At 35.7% G+C, this 17126-nt stretch overlaps 1 pseudogene; it reads left to right on the top strand.

The window, feature by feature from the left end:
- Positions 1–3484: 3484 nt before the first annotated feature.
- On the top strand, positions 3485–16593 carry LOC137628708 (hydroxysteroid dehydrogenase-like protein 2; annotated as a pseudogene).
- Positions 16594–17126: the final 533 nt, after the last annotated feature.

The following is a 17126-nucleotide window of genomic DNA, read 5'->3' as shown; positions in this document are numbered from 1 at the left end:
TATTTCAAGGTGCTCCAATTTTATATTACAAAAAACATTTAATCCCATATTTGGCGTTAAAGATTAAAAAGTTGCTAATAGATAATCCAAATAAAGAATCTAAAGATTTTCTAGACACAAAAATATTTGCCGGTTCAAATTATCCAGCATGTAGAAAGGCATTTCGTAAATGTTTGCAGTGGGCGGTCGATAAATTATTTGTCGAACGAGACCAAGATAACTCTGACGAAGATGATAACAATATTAATAATGACGAAGAAGAAGAAGAAGAAGAAGAAGAAGAAGAAGAAGAAGAAGAAGAAGAAGAAGAAGAAGAAAATAACATAAAAGGGGCAGGGTTACATTCTTTAAGAGCAGATTGGTCAACGCGAACATTAACTTTATTATGTTCGATAAACAAAAATCCATATATCGCTGCAAATATGACTGCACGCTTATTGGGACATAGATCCATTAAGTTACTTAATAAACATTATTTAAATCAAGGAAATAGCCTGAATCCCGAAAAGAACCACATTCAATTAATTTTAGAAAAATTTAAAAATTACGTTACAGAAGGCACCGAAAAGACGGTGACTGACGAAAATTATTCTCTGTCTGACAAACCCATCAAAATATTATTCAGTGGTATCAAGTATGGAAATATTGTTAAAGAAATACAAAGAAATAGAAAAAGGAAAAGAATTGGAAATTTAGTAGCGCTAAGTAAAGTAAAAGACGAGTGTTTTATTCTTCGTGAGACAGAGAAAGAAAATTATTGTTATGATGATAACATAAATATAATAGATAATAATGGTGATGATGATGATGAGTATGATGATGATAATAATAAAAATATTAATAATGATGATATAAAATTTACGAACGAAGAAGACTATTATACCATTAACAATTACGCCAACGATGGGTTATTATTTTCTGGTGAAGATACAGAAAATCTAATTTATATTTAGATTAAACTATTTTCGAAAATATTTCCATGCTTGATACTAATGATAATAATATTAAATATAATATAACATTACGATTCACCACTAAAATTTTATGTTTTGGGTGTGGTATTAATAGTAAAAGTAGTAGTAGTAGTAGTAGTAAGTTTGAAATGAATACTAATCCTAATCCTAATGATATAGTATGGCCCCTAAGCTTTAATGGCCAACGGAATGTGGATATTTCTAGTGATTGTGGATTTTTTTTTCACGTGTTATATCGAGACGATGATCATTTGAAAATAAGATTATTATATCGTGCATTTTGGCTTTTTCCTATGTTTGAAATATTAAATTTGGGCTTCACAACCTGGAAAGAATTTATTGATAACGATAAGATTATTGATATAGATTTAAAAGATAATTCTTTGCCTTTCCCCTATGTATTATTATTTGCCATTGATGCTAATATTCGATGGGGCGTTTATTCTAAACAGCGAGAAAATAATATTAGAATTAATGGCAATATCAGCAATATTCCAAAACTAGTGCCTTACGATTTTGTAGAAAAATTTTATAAACTAAAAGAAGAATCTGATAATGTAATTGTTTATACTGGATATTTTTGTACAAGAACGTGGGATGTTGTATGTAAAAAGTGTATAGATTATACAATTAAACCAAACTGGGTTAGTAGTAGTGGGAGACACGAATTCACAGAATATTTTCACATGAGACGCATTGAAGATTTACCAATATTTAAGCGTTTTGACAAAGATTTCCATATATGTTTTGGCACAGAAAAAAATTTCCATATACTTGTGTATATAATTAATAATTATCGTCATTATTATTGTAAATACTGTTTACGTCCTTGTTTTCATTTCACTACAGTATCATCTCATTTTCTCTTGGGTGAATTAAAGAAATTTTATATTCATCATAATAGTTTCACATATGTAGAACTTTGTTTTGGAAGATTATATTCAATCTTCATGGAATTTTGGCAAAAAGTACAAGCGCCGATGGTTGATGCTATAGTAACCAACAATTTAACTCATGAAATATTTAAAAACAATCTTGTTCCAAATACATAAATTTCTTTTTCTTTTTTTTTGTATATATTTGATGAAGAAAGACTTTATATTACAGGAGACTGTTCTCTCTCTCTCTCTCTCTCTCTCTCTCTCTCTCTCTCTCTCTCAAAGAAAAAAAAGGGTTTTTCTGTTGTTACTAATCCTATACATCCATCTGATAAAGTATATGATAAACTGACTGCATTTTTTTCCATCTTTTGACATACTGTGTTGTATCAATTTCCGCTTTATCAGTTATATTATAGGAGACTGCGCTCTCTCTCTCTCTCTCTCTCTCTCTCTCTCTCTCTCTCTCTCAAAAAAAAAAAAAGGGTTTTTCTGTTGTTACTAATCCTATACATCCATCTGATAAAGTATATGATAAACTGACTGCATTTTTTTCTATCTTTTGACATACTGTATTGTATCAATTTTCGCTTTATCAGTTATATTATAGGAGACTGCGCTCTCTCTCTCTCTCTCTCTCTCTCTCTCTCTCTCTCTCAAAAGAAAAAAAAGTGGTTCTGTTAATGTTACTAATCCTATACATCCATCTGATAAAGTATATGATAAACTGACTGCATTTTTCTATCCTTTGACATACTGTATTGTATCAATTTCCGCTTTATCAGTTATATTGAAGGAGACTTCTCTCTCTCTCTCCCCTCTCTCTCTCTCTCTCTCTCTCTCTCTCAAAGAAAAAAAAGGGTTGTTCTGTTAATGTTACTAATCCTATACAGCGATTTTAAGAAATGTTTAGCGGATTTCTCTCTCTCTCTCTCTCTCTCTCTCTCTCTCTCTAAAAAAAAGGGTTGTTCTGTTAATGTTACTAATCCTACACATCCATCTGATAAAGTATATGATAAACTGACTGCATTTTTTTCTATCTTTTGACATACTGTGTTGTATCAATTTCCGCTTTATCAGTTATATTGAAGGAGACTGTTCTCTCTCTCTCTCTCTCTCTCTCTCTCTCTCTCTCTCTCTCAAAAAAAAGGATTGTTCTGTTAATGTTACTAATCCTATACATCCATCTGATAAAGTATATGATAAATTGACTGCATTTTTTTCTATCTTTTGACATACTGTATTGTATCAATTTTCCACTTTATCAGTTATATTATAGGAGACTGCTCTCTCTCTCTCTCTCTCTCTCTCTCTCTCTCTCTCTCTCTCTCAAAAAAGGATTGTTCTGTTAATGTTACTAATCCTATACATCCATCTGATAAAGTATATGATAAATTGACTGCATTTTTTTCTATCTTTTGACATACTGTATTGTATCAATTTCCGCTTTTATCAGTTATATTATAGGAGACTGTTCTCTCTCTCTCTCTCTCTCTCTCTCTCTCTCTCTCTCTCTCACAAAAGAAAAAAAAATGGTTTTGTTAATGTTACTAATCCTATACAGCGCTTTTAAGAAATATTTAGCGGATTTCTGGCGCGTTTTCCAAATCAGAAATGGCAACCCTGACGGGACGGGGACTTGGAGTCTGACCGTGGTCCATTGCCTTGTACCCCTGGGTCCCCCTACCCCCTATCAGAGACCTGTCCCACCGGCTGACTGAGTGACTGAGGCACAGCTGAGATTCTTCTGAGACAAATTACAATTAGTTTACTGAAAAATGATTGGTAATACTGGGTAAGGATACAAAATGGCGTTTGTTTATCAAGTTAAAATCTAGTTTAGATGTTTACTGGTTAAGTAACTCGAGTTAGTTAAAATTGTGGTTGTGTAACTGACCAGGTTAGATAGGCGTAAATAGGCCTGATATCTTTGCTTATATTTGCATATTTAGCCAAATTTATTTAAAAACTATTTAATCTTTAAATATATAATTCCTATATTTAGATTTCGTGACATGAACAGCTACCACAAGACCTTCAAAAGTCTTCTACTTTAATTAGGTTATGCCTAATTATTTAGGCCAAATTTAATTAGGCCTTATTATTTAGAAGGTCGATGGTCTACGTGATAAGATTGGCCTAGTTTTAATGTAGTTTATTCGATATTTGATGAATCCTAACTCATTAACTGGAAACGATTGATGAATCTTTACCCATGCACCGTCTTTAGTAAACATTGAGGGGCCTTTGTATATCAGCGGCCAGTTCCTCTCACGTGCACAGAGAGACACCAACTATCCTAAACTTCATCCCCCCCCCCCCCAACCTAACCAGGTTTATTATAGTTATGGATGAGGAAAACCTTTCTTACTAAAATACAGCTTTTTCCAAAATTTTCCAAAAGAAAAACTACCATTTTCTTCTAAAATGACACTTATTTTCACCGTAAATAAATACTTAGTGAAATATACATATAATGGGGGACCCCCAGTGGTAACCTGGGTTTTGGGTGGGGAAAACGGTACATAATGGACTAATATGCAAGTAAATAATGATAATGTGCTCGGGAGTTACGTTCATTTTGATGCAAGTTTCTCTGATGCGTTTGAAACCTATTCGTTTATTCTTACTGTATTTACAGAATATGGACAGTATACTGTTATAGTAAATAACAGCGACTTTCACTCTTTCACTCTTAGTTAATCCTTTTACCCCCAAGGTAAGGTTAAATTTCGAGCACATTTTGCTACAGTATATATTTTTTTTTTTAAATTGCTCTAACAGGCTTAATTTTTGTCATAGAGAGGTCAGGTTGGTCTCATTCTTTTGGAAAATGCCTAAAGTTTCTCATAAAATTATCAAAAATATGCTAAAACATGTAAATAACCGTGTTTTGCAAGAACGTACTGGTACGTCCTTTGGGGGTGAAAGGGTTAATATACTTTGATTAATTATCGTACTTACTCAAGAGACTGCGCATATTTTTCTCAGCGTGAAGAACAATCTGATGTCCATGTGTTGTAGCCAAGGCTTGGTCAAAGCAAATTAAATCTGAAAAGAAGAAAGGATTATAGTAGAATTGAGAAATATGGGCACAAGAAGAGACTTCTAAAGTTAAGCAGTGGAGGGAAGAAATAAGGAACGCATTTTTCAATTACGTAAAGGTCCTCAACTTAGAAACTTGATTGGTTTCAAGGAGCTGTCTGGGGGTGAATGTAAGATAGCGGCCACCATGTATGTATTATCATGTCTAACTTAGAATAGGGCAGTGTAAGAGGGGTCGCAGGGGAGCGTTAGCCCCCCTGTTAGGTAAGTAGGTAAAGACACGGCTTGTAGCCCTTTCACCCTCAATGGACGTACCGGTACGTTCTTGCAAAACACTGTTATTTACATGTTTTTGCATACAGTACAGTATTTTTGTAAACTTTATAAGAAACATTAGGCATTTTCCAAAAGAACGAGACCAACCTGACCTCTCTATGACAAAAATTAAGGCTGTTAGAGCAATTTGAAAAAAAAATATATAAAATGTGCTCAAAATTTAACCTTATCTTGGGAGTGAAAGGGGTAGGTTAGGTTAGGGGGTAAAGTTCAGGTTAATGTCCATTTTTAATCAATGCGTGAGGAACTGGCCGCTGATATACAAAGGCTCCGCTGTCTGTAAGTCTAATTTTATTTCCTTTTGCCTTACCTGAATCCCATGCCTATGATTTCCAGCTTCAAAAGTCAGCACACAGTCGGGTTATCACAAATGTCTTTTTGCTGATTGTATTAAATATACAATATTGTTTTATTATACTGTAGTATTTCTTTATCTTAGTTATTTTCTGTTGGATTTGTGTTTTTACCTCTTGAATGTTTCCAAGTCGATGACCTTCCGTATGAAAAATTCATGACGAGAGACCAATTGAGAACGGGGAAGTTTCTTTTAACCAAGTGGAGTAAAATGTAGTCATAAAAGAAGGCCAATGAGGTTACCATTTGATTGTATATTCTAGACATAGTATTCTACTGTGTATAGGTATTTAATTTTTCTTTTGATTTCATACAGAAAACTTGCGGGCCGCACCCTGTTTGTGACCGGGGCCAGTAGGGGCATAGGAAAAGCCATAGCCCTCAAGGCAGCGCTCGATGGGGCCAACATTGTCGTTGCAGCAAAAACTGCCGATCCTCATCCAAAATTACCGGGCACTATTTATACAGCAGCTAAAGAAAGTATGTTTATTTTATTGCTATTTAAGATTATAAAATAACGCTGATTTAATATTTGCAATCCAGATTTGTAGAGCCTCCTTTCTTTTGTTACTGGACTTAGTGTAGGTTTAAAAAATACTCGTCTTTTTGTTGCTTTACTTAACATAGGTTTAAAAATGCTCGTCTTTTTGTTGCTTGACTTAACGTAGGTTTAAAAAATGCTCATCCTTTTGTTGCTTTACTTAACGTAGGTTTAGAAAATGCTCATCCTTTTGTTGCATTACTTAACATAGGTTTAAAAATGCTTATCCTTTTGTTGCTTTACTTAACATAGGCTTAAAAATGCTCATCCTTTTGTTGCTTTACTTAACATAGGTTTAAAAATGCTCATCCTTTTGTTGCTTTACTTAACATAGGTTTAAAAAATGCTCATCCTTTTGTTGCTTTACTTAACATAGGTTTAAAAATGCTCATCCTTTTGTTGCTTTACTTAACATAGGTTTAAAAATGCTCATCCTTTTGTTGCTTTACTTAACATAGGTTTAAAAATGCTCATCCTTTTGTTGCTTTACTTAACATAGGTTTAAAAATGCTCATCCTTTTGTTGCTTTACTCATCCTTTTGTTGCTTTACTCAACGTAGGTTTAAAAATGCTCATCTTTTTGTTGCTTTACTCAACGTAGGTTTAAAAATGCTCATCTTTTTGTTTCTTTACTTAACGTAGGTTTAGAAAATGCTCATCCTTTTGTTGCTTTACCTAACATAGGTTTAAAAATGCTCATCCTTTTGTTGCTTTACTTAACGTAGGTTTAGAAAATGCTGATTCTTTTGTTACTGGATTTAACGTAGGTTTAAAAATGCTTGTTTTTTTGTTACTCAACGTAGTTTTAAAAAATGCTCGTTCTTATCTTTTATTACTTTACTTAATGAAGGTTTAAATAATACACCAGGATTCCGTTATGTGGTTAGTATATACCAAGCAGGGCATTACTGTATACAGTGAACCCTCGCTACTTCGCGGTTCGACCATCGCGGATTCACCACTTCGCGGATTTTTTCCATAACCCATATATATACAGTAACATATATATATATATATATATATACAGTGATACCTCGGTAGTCGAACGACTCTATACTCGAACAATTCGGAGTTCGACCAAAATTTTCGAGAAATTTTTGCTGCGGTGCTCGACCAAAAATTCGGTACTCGACCAGCCGAACACGTGACGACCGCATGGGCTTTGTGATGATCGCGCCATCTCGGCCACTCTCGCTTGTTCGGGAAGCATCAGTTCTCTCGAGAGCGTCACTCAGACAACGCGCGATCAGCATTCGTTGTGATTTAGTGATTTTCAGTGCTTTTAATTGCTTTTTTAGCTTTCATAATGAGTCCCAAGAAAGTAATGAGTGTTAAGGGGAAGGAGAAGAGGAAAACAGTGCGAACAACGATCGAGTTGAAGAAGGAAATTATAGCGAAATATGAGAATGGTGTACGAGTGTCCGATTTAGCGGTAGAATACGGAATGGCGAAGTCGACCATTTCTACGTTTTTAAAGCATAAAGAAATGATTAAGAAGGCGAATGTTGCAACGGGAGTTACGGCGGTAACTAAGCAAAGGCCACAAGTGATTGAGGAGATGGAAAAGTTGCTTTTAATATTTATTAAAGAAAAACAGTTGGCCGGGGAAAGTGTTAGTGAAGCGTTCATTTGTGAAAAAGCGTTGCATATCTATGAAGAATTAGTGAAGAAAAGTCCGAGTACCAGTGAAAGGGATTCATTTACATTTAAAGCGAGCAGGGGTTGGTTTGAAAAGTTTCGTAATAGAACAGGTATTCATCGTGTTACTAGGCATGGGGAGGCAGCTAGTTCGGATCAAATTGCAGCCGATAAATACATGGGGGAATTCGATCGGTACATAAATGAACAAAATTTGATCGCACAACAAGTCTTTAATTGTGATGAGACTGGGTTATTTTGGAAGAAAATGCCAGCCAATACGTACATTACCAAGGACGAGACGAAGATGCCAGGTCACAAGCCAATGAAAGATAGGCTAACATTGTTGCTGTGTGCAAATGCAAGTGGCGATTGCAAGATCAAACCCTTGTTAGTGTACCACTCGGACAACCCCCGGGTGTTCAAACGAAATAATATTTGTAAAAGTGCACTACCAGTTATGTGGCGCTCGAACACTAAATCTTGGGTCACAAGACAATTCTTTACTGAGTGGATAAACGAAGTGTTTGCCCCCCAGGTTAAGGCTTACCTCATTGAAAAGAGCTTGCCAATGAAATGTCTTCTGGTTATGGACAATGCTCCTGCACATCCTCCAGGTCTCGAGGATGACTTGAAAGAAGAATACAGCTTTATCAAAATCAAATTCTTGCCCCCCAATACTACTCCCCATACTCCAGCCCATGGACCAACAGGTCATTTCAAACTTCAAAAAACTCTATACCAAGGCCCTTTTCAGAAAGTGTTTTGAAGTGACCAGTGACACGAAGTTGACCCTAAAGGAATTCTGGAAGGAACACTTCAGCATCCTCAACTCTGTTAACATGATTGACCAAGCTTGGCGAGGTGTGACCTATAGGACATTGAACTCTGCCTGGCGTAAGCTGTGGCCATCATGTGTCACAGAGAGGGAGTTTGAAGGTTTCCAACCAGAGGCGGGTCCAAGCACTGCTACCCCTGTAATTTCTGATGACACTGATGTCGTTGAGGAAATTGTTGTCATGGGCAGGAGTTTGGGGCTTGAGGTCGACAAGGATGATATTGATGAGCTTGTAGAAAGCCATTCTACCGAGTTGACTGTGGAGGAATTGTTGCACCTGCAACAACAACAGCAGCAGGATCTGATTGTGGAGCAGGAATCTTCAGAAGAGGATGAGGTAAGGGAGGATGTTCCAAGTTCTCTCATCAATGAAATTTGTTCCAAGTGGGCAGATGTGCAGGCTTTTGCTGAAAAATACCACCCAGAAATTGCAGTAGCAAACCGGGCAGTGCATATGTTTAATGATAGTGTCATGTATCATTTTCGAAGAATACTGCAGAGGAGGAAGAAACAATTAACAATAGACCAGTTTTTCACAAAAGAAAAGAAAGCTGCTACATCAAAGCCTGTTTCTCCTCCAAAGAAGAGACAAAGAAGAGAAGAAACCCCTGAAATAGATCTGCCCACCCTTTCATTGGAGAGAGAAACAACTCCTGAAGGAGAACTACCCCCGCCACATCATGGAAGGGGACTCTCCTTCCAAGCAGTAACCTCCCCCTTCCATCCTCTCCACATCCATCCCTGTATGCCATCGAACCGCTGCTCAAAGGTATGTTCACTACAGTACAGAAAATGGTTTAAAATTGTTTTATTTTAGTACAGTAAATGGTTTAAAATTGTTTTATAGGATTTTCTGACCAATTTCATACACATTTAGATAATTATTGTTGTTTAGGTACACGTTTTATTAATATTTTGGGCCTGTTCGAGTGCTTGGGAACGGAATAGAATATATACCATTATTTCTTATGGGGAAAAAAAATTCGGTACTCGAACAAATCGGAGGTCGAACACGGATCTCGAACGGATTATGGTCGAGTACCGAGGTATCACTGTATATATATATATATATACAGTATATATATATATATGTATGCATGCATGTATTTATGGATATATATATATATATATATACACACATATATATATATATATATACACACATATATATATATATATATACACACATATATATATATATATATAGTAGGAAGATGTGATGTAGTTCTAAGGGAATAGTATGGGAAATATGTCTGGGTAATAAGCAAAGCTCTACCTCCAGTTTGTTTCTTCATTATGATCAGAGATAAATGTAAACAAAACATTGGCTGCCATTTTTTATCGTGCTTTTTAGCGTGTTTAGGAAGCGCATTATATAAAATTGCCTTTAATATTTGTGCCTGTTTTAGTTTAGGGTACTGTAGTACATGCATTAAGTGTTCTGTACATTAAAGGGTAGTTTGTTAACAGTACTACGTACAAGGGAAGGTTTTAAAAGTCTGAATATACATGTTGAATAAGTAGGTAAATATGGTGTCACTACTTCGCGGATTTTCACCTATCGCGGCCGCGTCTGGAACCTATCTACCGCGATAAACGAGGGTTCACTGTACACTAATAATTTCAAATTTTGGTTTGGTGTTATAGATTCCACTTTGCGAGATGCAAACGGTAAACCTTAGACAACATTTAACTCTGCTTTCATTTCCAGTTGAAGCCGCGGGCGGTCAGGCCCTCCCGTGCGTAGTGGACGTCCGCGATGAAAATTCAGTGGCCAACGCCGTCGATAATGCAGTGAGGCAGTTTGGGGTATCGATATCTGCATCAACAACGCTAGTGCAATCTCTCTAACTGGAACCCAACACACCCCCATGAAGAAATTCGATCTTATGCATCAGATCAATACAAGAGGAACTTATCTTGTGTAAGGACTTTGTTTCTGGGCTCTAGTTATTTGTAGTTTACAATACAGAATGTCATCAGCTTACAAGCTCTCGACTTGCCTCTGCCATTCATGAGCGACCTTTGAGACGGTTTATATTTTTGTGACTTTAAAAAGTTTAATTTACCACTACTGTATTATCTGTTGCAGATCAAAAATGTGCATCCCTCACCTTTTGAAGAGTCCAAATCCACACATTCTCAACATTTCTCCTCCTCTCAACATGAGAGCTCGGTGGTTTAAGGACCACGCTGCTTACACCATGGCAAAGTACGGCATGTCCATGTGTATTTTGGGTATGGCAGAGGAATTCAGGGAAGATGGGGTTGCCTGCAATGCCCTCTGGCCTCGCACAGGTAAGGTTCTTTGTCATTATTTGAGATTTGATTAAAGTTATTGTGAAAAGGTTTCATTTGTGGAAGTAGAACAGAGCATTGAGGATTCATTGGTTAAGAAGGAACAGGAATATTTGGTTTAATGACTGATGTGAAATCTGGTTTTAGCTTATATGATCTTACAATGAAAAACAGAACATTACAATTGTTTGAGTGAAGATGATCTAATTACCCATGTCAAGGCAGTTATAAAATCACTTGTGATTATTTAAGTTTGTCTGTTGGCAGGATTACATCGAGACTTATTGCCGGAATTTCACAGAATTTTAATGGATAGGTATTGTGCTCTGGAAAAAAAACCTTAAATTTTAAGAGATGATCCAATTATTACTGATATACAGTACAGTGAACCCTCGCTACTTCGCGGTTCGACCATCGCGGATTCACCACTTCGCGGATTTTTTCCATAACCCATATATATACAGTATATATATATATATATATATATATGTATGCATGTATTTATGTATATATATATGTATATGTGTATATATATATATATATATATATATATATATATATATATATATATATATATATATATATATATATATATATATCTAAAGTAGGAAGATGTGATGTAGTTCTAAGGGAAAAGTATGGGAAATATGTCTGGGTAATAAGCAAAGCTCTACCTCCAGTTTGTTTCTTCATTATGATCAGAGATAAATGTAAACAAAACATTGGTTGCCATTTTTTATCGTGCTTTTTAGCGTGTTTAGGAAATGCATGATATAAAATCACCTTTAATATTTGTGCCTGTTTTAGTTTAGGGTACTGTAGTACATGCAATAAGTGTTCTGTACATTAAAGGGTAGTTTGTTAACAGAACTACGTACAAGGGAAGGTATTAAAAGTCTGAATATACATGTTGAATAAATAGGTAAATATGGTGTCACTACTTCGCGGATTTTCACCTATCGCGGCCGCGACTAGAACCTATCTACCGCGATAAACGAGGGTTCACTGTAAATTCATTCACAGTCAACATGTAAAAGGGAAAGCTTGGTCTGTGCACTTAGAGTAAAATATTGACAATCTTCTTTGGCAGAATTAAAAAATCTCTTGATTGCTTTAATTTTGTATAGTATGGAAACATTTGTTATTACTATTTGTTTTTCTTCCTCACAGCTATTATCACAGCAGCCATGGAGATGCTTGGCGGAGACGAAATCGACAAGCAGTGCCGCAAGCCCGAAATAATGTCCGATGCGGCGTATGTCATGCTTTGCAAAGACTCCAAATCTTATACCGGCAACTTTGCAATCGATGATGATGTCCTGAGAGCAGAAGGGATTACCGATTTTTCTTCTTACGCCGTCGACCCAAGTAAGCCTTGCGTTGGTTTTAACGATAATAATGTACAATAGAATGCTATTATGTTTACCTTAGGTGTGTAGTCTTTAGGTTAGTTCAGAGTTGTAGTGGCCTATTGGAAATTGTCTCTGCCTGGTGATCTGCCTGATTGGGGTACAAGTGTCTGCAACCTCACCATCCTTATGGGCAAAAGATGGGGGTTTTGAGAGAACGTATTGATCTACCTGCTGAGTCATCAGCAGCCATTGCTTGGCCCTCCCTGGTCCTAGCTTGGATGGAGAGGGGGCTTGGGCACTGATCATAGGTATATATGGTCAGTGTCTAGGACATTGCCGTGCTAGCTAGGGCAATATCACTGTCCCTTGCCTCCGCCATTCATGAGCTCATTGACTGTACAAATAACATATATTAATTGGAGAGATATTAATGCATTCAGTCACTATTATTTGTACAATAATTACAGATTGAAAAATCAATTATGCTTATGTAAATTTCAGATACTGCACTGATGCCAGATTTCTTCTTGGATGAATTTGACGACTTCATGGTCAAGAAGCAAGCGTTAGATGCTGGTGCCAAACCGAGATTTGTAGATGGGAAGGACACTGCAGGGAAAGCTTCATCACTCGGAAAAGTTGAGCAGGTATGTTCTGATAAGTTTTTTATCATTCTCGATAGAATTTTGTTAGAATTGTGTGGGACGGTTTACTTTTTGAGGGGGACTGAGCACCAGAATAATGCACTTTATTTCTATTTTCCTGGGAGGTTTTGTATTGTATTTTGATTTTTGTGCTGTAATAATATTAGATTTTATTGGACAGAAAATAAATTACATTAATAACACAAAAATTCAGATTCAGTCCAAGCCCATGTGGAGTTGAGCTCTTCGGGCTGATACATGATCAATAATATGTTCTAAAATTGATATGAAAGAAACCAAATCATTGGCTCTTACAATGGGGCCAGTTATATTACATACTGATTCTTATATTATTGTTTTTATTGGTTCCAAGAAATTAATGTCATTTTGATTTTATGATTGTGTGTACACGCATATAAGTGCACAGTAGTTATCTGGTTTTCTCCTATAATTGTTGACATTGCCTGATAGCTTCATGGTCTTCTGAAGTTTAGCTTTTTTTAATTGAAAGACTTTTGTATTTTATTCATGAGCTAAGTAAACAAAACCAACCTCTATATTACAATTTTATTTTCTCTAATACTCATCTGCCTCTACTGACTTATCTCGTGCACCTCTCTTCCAAGGTATTCGCAACTATCGAAAACTTCCTCGGTCCAGAAATCGTTGGCAAAACCAAGGCAGTCTACGCATTCGAAGTCACCGGAGACGAGGCCGGAACTTGGTTCCTGGACCTCAAGAACGGCTCTGGCGCGTGCGGCCGCGGGGATCCCCCAACCTCCGCCGACGTGCAGTTCAAAATGAACAGCGATAATTTCCACAAAATGTTCACTGGGTCCCTGAAACCCACGACTGCCTTCATGACCGGAAAGATGAAGCTGACTGGAGATATGGGGAAAGCTATGAAGTTGGAATCGCTCATGGGGAAGTTGAAGACCAAGATGTGAGGAAGGTGGTCTTAGGCCTCGCATAGATTTATTTTGTTTAAAAAGAGGTTTATTGTCTTTCTGTGGGGGGAAGAATTTTGGGGTCATATGTGGCTTCATTTCTAATGGTAGCAATTCCAGATTTTCAAATGCGGTATTTATTATAAATACGGCACTAGTAATATGACCCTTGTATGTACAAAAGAGAACAGAAAAGTATTTTGATACGGTTGTTAAAAAGTCCATTTTATCACATCTGTATTCAGAGCTAATTGAGCCGATGTTTATTGGCCAGTAAGAAATATTTTTAGCAGTGGTATGGTTCATTCTCAGGTCATAGGCATAAATGCCATCATGAAATTTCCTCGTATAAGAACATTAACATTGTTTAGTATCCAATTGCGCAACTTTTATGAAGCTGTATTTTATTAGATCAAATTTAAAAAAATCTATAAGAACAAACTCTTCCTTAGCTTGGTCATGGTAGACATTATTTTAACCTTTTTTGTTTTGGTGCTATATCAGAAAGAGGAGTGAACGAAAGAGCATTAAAGTCTGTCAGGCCAGTTTACGAATTGCTCGTAAAATTTGAGAGATTTTGATTTGTGTGTTTGTATACTTTCGTTGTATCAGTTTTTAAAAATGTCATTTACCAAATATTTTCATTTTCAAAGGATGTAGAGCATAGTATTTATTGACCATCAATTTTATCAATGAATAAAGAGTGCCTTGTGCATTTATAATTCAGAAAAGGGTGATCCATTTTTGTCAAGTCAATGAAATATTAAATAAAAGTAGAGGACCACTTTTTAAAAAAAAAAGAATCGCAAAGTATTGGTCGTATGCCTTTTAAAAATTACTTGTTCCGACACAAATACTCACCGAGAACTACTTTTCTTTGGAGTCATTTGTGATCTCTCAATCTCGTTGGTCGTGAGCTGTAAACATCTCACTCTCTAAAGAAAAGTAGTTCTCGGTGAGTATGTTAGGAAAAATAAAAATTATTTAAAATTTTTGATTTGTTCCGACACAAATACTCACCGAGAACTACTTTTCTTTAGAGAGTGAGATGTTTACAGCTCACGACCAACGAGATTGAGAGATCACAAGTGACTCCAAAGAAAAGTAGTTCTCGGTGAGTATGTTAGGAAAAATAAAAATTATTTAATATTTTTGATTTTAATCTTCTCTCTAGAGTTTCTTAATAATCAAACACAATTTGAAGAAGGGACAGGATCAACTCTAGCTTGATAAACATCTATACTTTTGTTTGAGGACAGTTTGTTTTAATTTGTATCTCAAGGTTATTCGAACATTATGTATAGAGTTTACTGGCATGATTGTTTGTGTTCATAAAAATTATATTGCTTAAGGATAATTTGTTAATTTTGAAGTAAAATTATATTGCTTAAGGATAATTTGTTAATTTTGAAGTCGTGTCTGGTGTACCTTCTTGTTGAAATAATTTATTATTGAAGCCTATAATTTTTTGCTCTGATTTGAAAAATGTAATTTCCTCTGGTAACGTGATTGAAAAGTAGAGAAGTGAACGAAAAATAGGCAGCAAGGCTTTCACAGTGGGAAAAGAAATGTGTAACCCATGACCTAGTATTGAAATGGATTCAATTTGATCTCCTCAGATTATTGGCCAACTGCAAATTTTCCATTAATTCCACTTGGCTGATGTACCGTCTGTACTAAAACTCTTGAATTCTGGGGGATTGTACTCTGTAATAAAACACTTGAATTCTGGGGCATTGTACCGTCAGTACTAAAACTCTTGAATTCTGGGGCATTGTACCGTCAGTACTAAAACTCTTGAATTCTGGGGCATTGTACCGTCAGTACTAAAACTCTTGAATTCTTGGGCATTGTACCGTCAGTACTAAAACTCTTGAATTTTGGGCTACAGTATTGTACTGTTAGTACTAAAACTTGAATTCTGGGGCATTGTACTGTCTGTACTAAAACTCTTGAATTCTGGGGCATTGTACCGTCAGTACTAAAACTCTTGAATTTTGGGCTACAGTATTGTACTGTTGGTACTAAAACTCTTGAATTCTGGGGAATTGTACTCTCTGTACTAAAACTCTTGAATTCTGGGGCGTTGTACTCTCTGTACTAAAACTTTAATTCTGGGGGATTGTACTGTCAGTACTAAAACACTTTAATTTTGGGGCATTGTACTGTCTGTACTAAAACTCATTAGTTCAGGGTTATTGTACTGTCTGTACTAAAACACTTGAAGTCTATGATTGTACGGTCTGTACTAAAACACTTGAATTCTGGGGGTTGTGCTGTCTGTACTAAAACTGATTAGCTCAGGGTTAATGTACTTTTAGTACTATAACTTACAAGTTCTGATTACGTAAATTTTTATAAAACTTATTCTCCAACATAACATGTCTGCGGTCCTGACTGATAATGTTTGTACCAAAAGCAACTTTTAAAAGTCCAAAAGCTCATTAACAAAATATTACAGACTTAAATGCTTCATGGGATACTATACTGATTAAATTTAATGAGCTAATTGTTTATTACTAAGGTCATCGTATCTATGGATCACTTGCTGCCTGGGCGATTTATCCAAGGCTACGTTAATCGAACCGATACTTTGCAATGGTTCAAGAATTCTCCCAAGATGAACTCTAGCAGTTCGCATACTTAGGGTTTACCAATTTCTCGCTCTTTGGAGTGGTTTTATCAATGCAATTTTATATTTAGCTTTATACTGTTATGTAAATAAAGAACCAATTGATAAAATTATTTCCTTTTTTCCTTTTTATTTGTGTAAGTGCCTTACATATGGACCTTAAACTTGTAAATTAATTTTGATTTCATAACAAAACAGTAGATCCTTATAATTAAATCTTAAAATTAGTTCTTTATAAGTCAGTAACCACCCTTGGATCTGGCTAAACATCCAGATCTCGTAATTTTTATTGCAACGAGTATAAAAATTCTAATGTAACCTTTGATACTAGTTGAGCAAATCAAAATCATCATTTTGATCTAGAAAACACGAATTGGCTGATACTAAGCATAAATGACTGGTTATAATCTAAAAGGAAGTACTTAAATTTCTAAAACTATAATTAAAGTGTGTGGTTTCTACTCTGGGAAAAAAATCGAGGGACATTCTGGGATGGTTTATAAGTGAACTCGTCCACACCTTATTGGTACTGTATTACACCTAAGAAGTTTTGGCTGACTGGGCAGTTTAATCCCTTCAAATACGGCATTGTATCACCATCCCTTCCACAAGGGAAAGAACGTCTTGAAACATTTATTGAAAATAATTA

Source organism: Palaemon carinicauda, chromosome 36, assembly GCF_036898095.1.
Source record: "Palaemon carinicauda isolate YSFRI2023 chromosome 36, ASM3689809v2, whole genome shotgun sequence".
In the NCBI taxonomy this organism is placed as follows: Eukaryota; Metazoa; Arthropoda; class Malacostraca; order Decapoda; family Palaemonidae; genus Palaemon; species Palaemon carinicauda.
The sequence above is the reverse complement of the archived record's forward strand: the minus strand, read 5'-3'. Positions and strand labels throughout refer to the sequence as shown.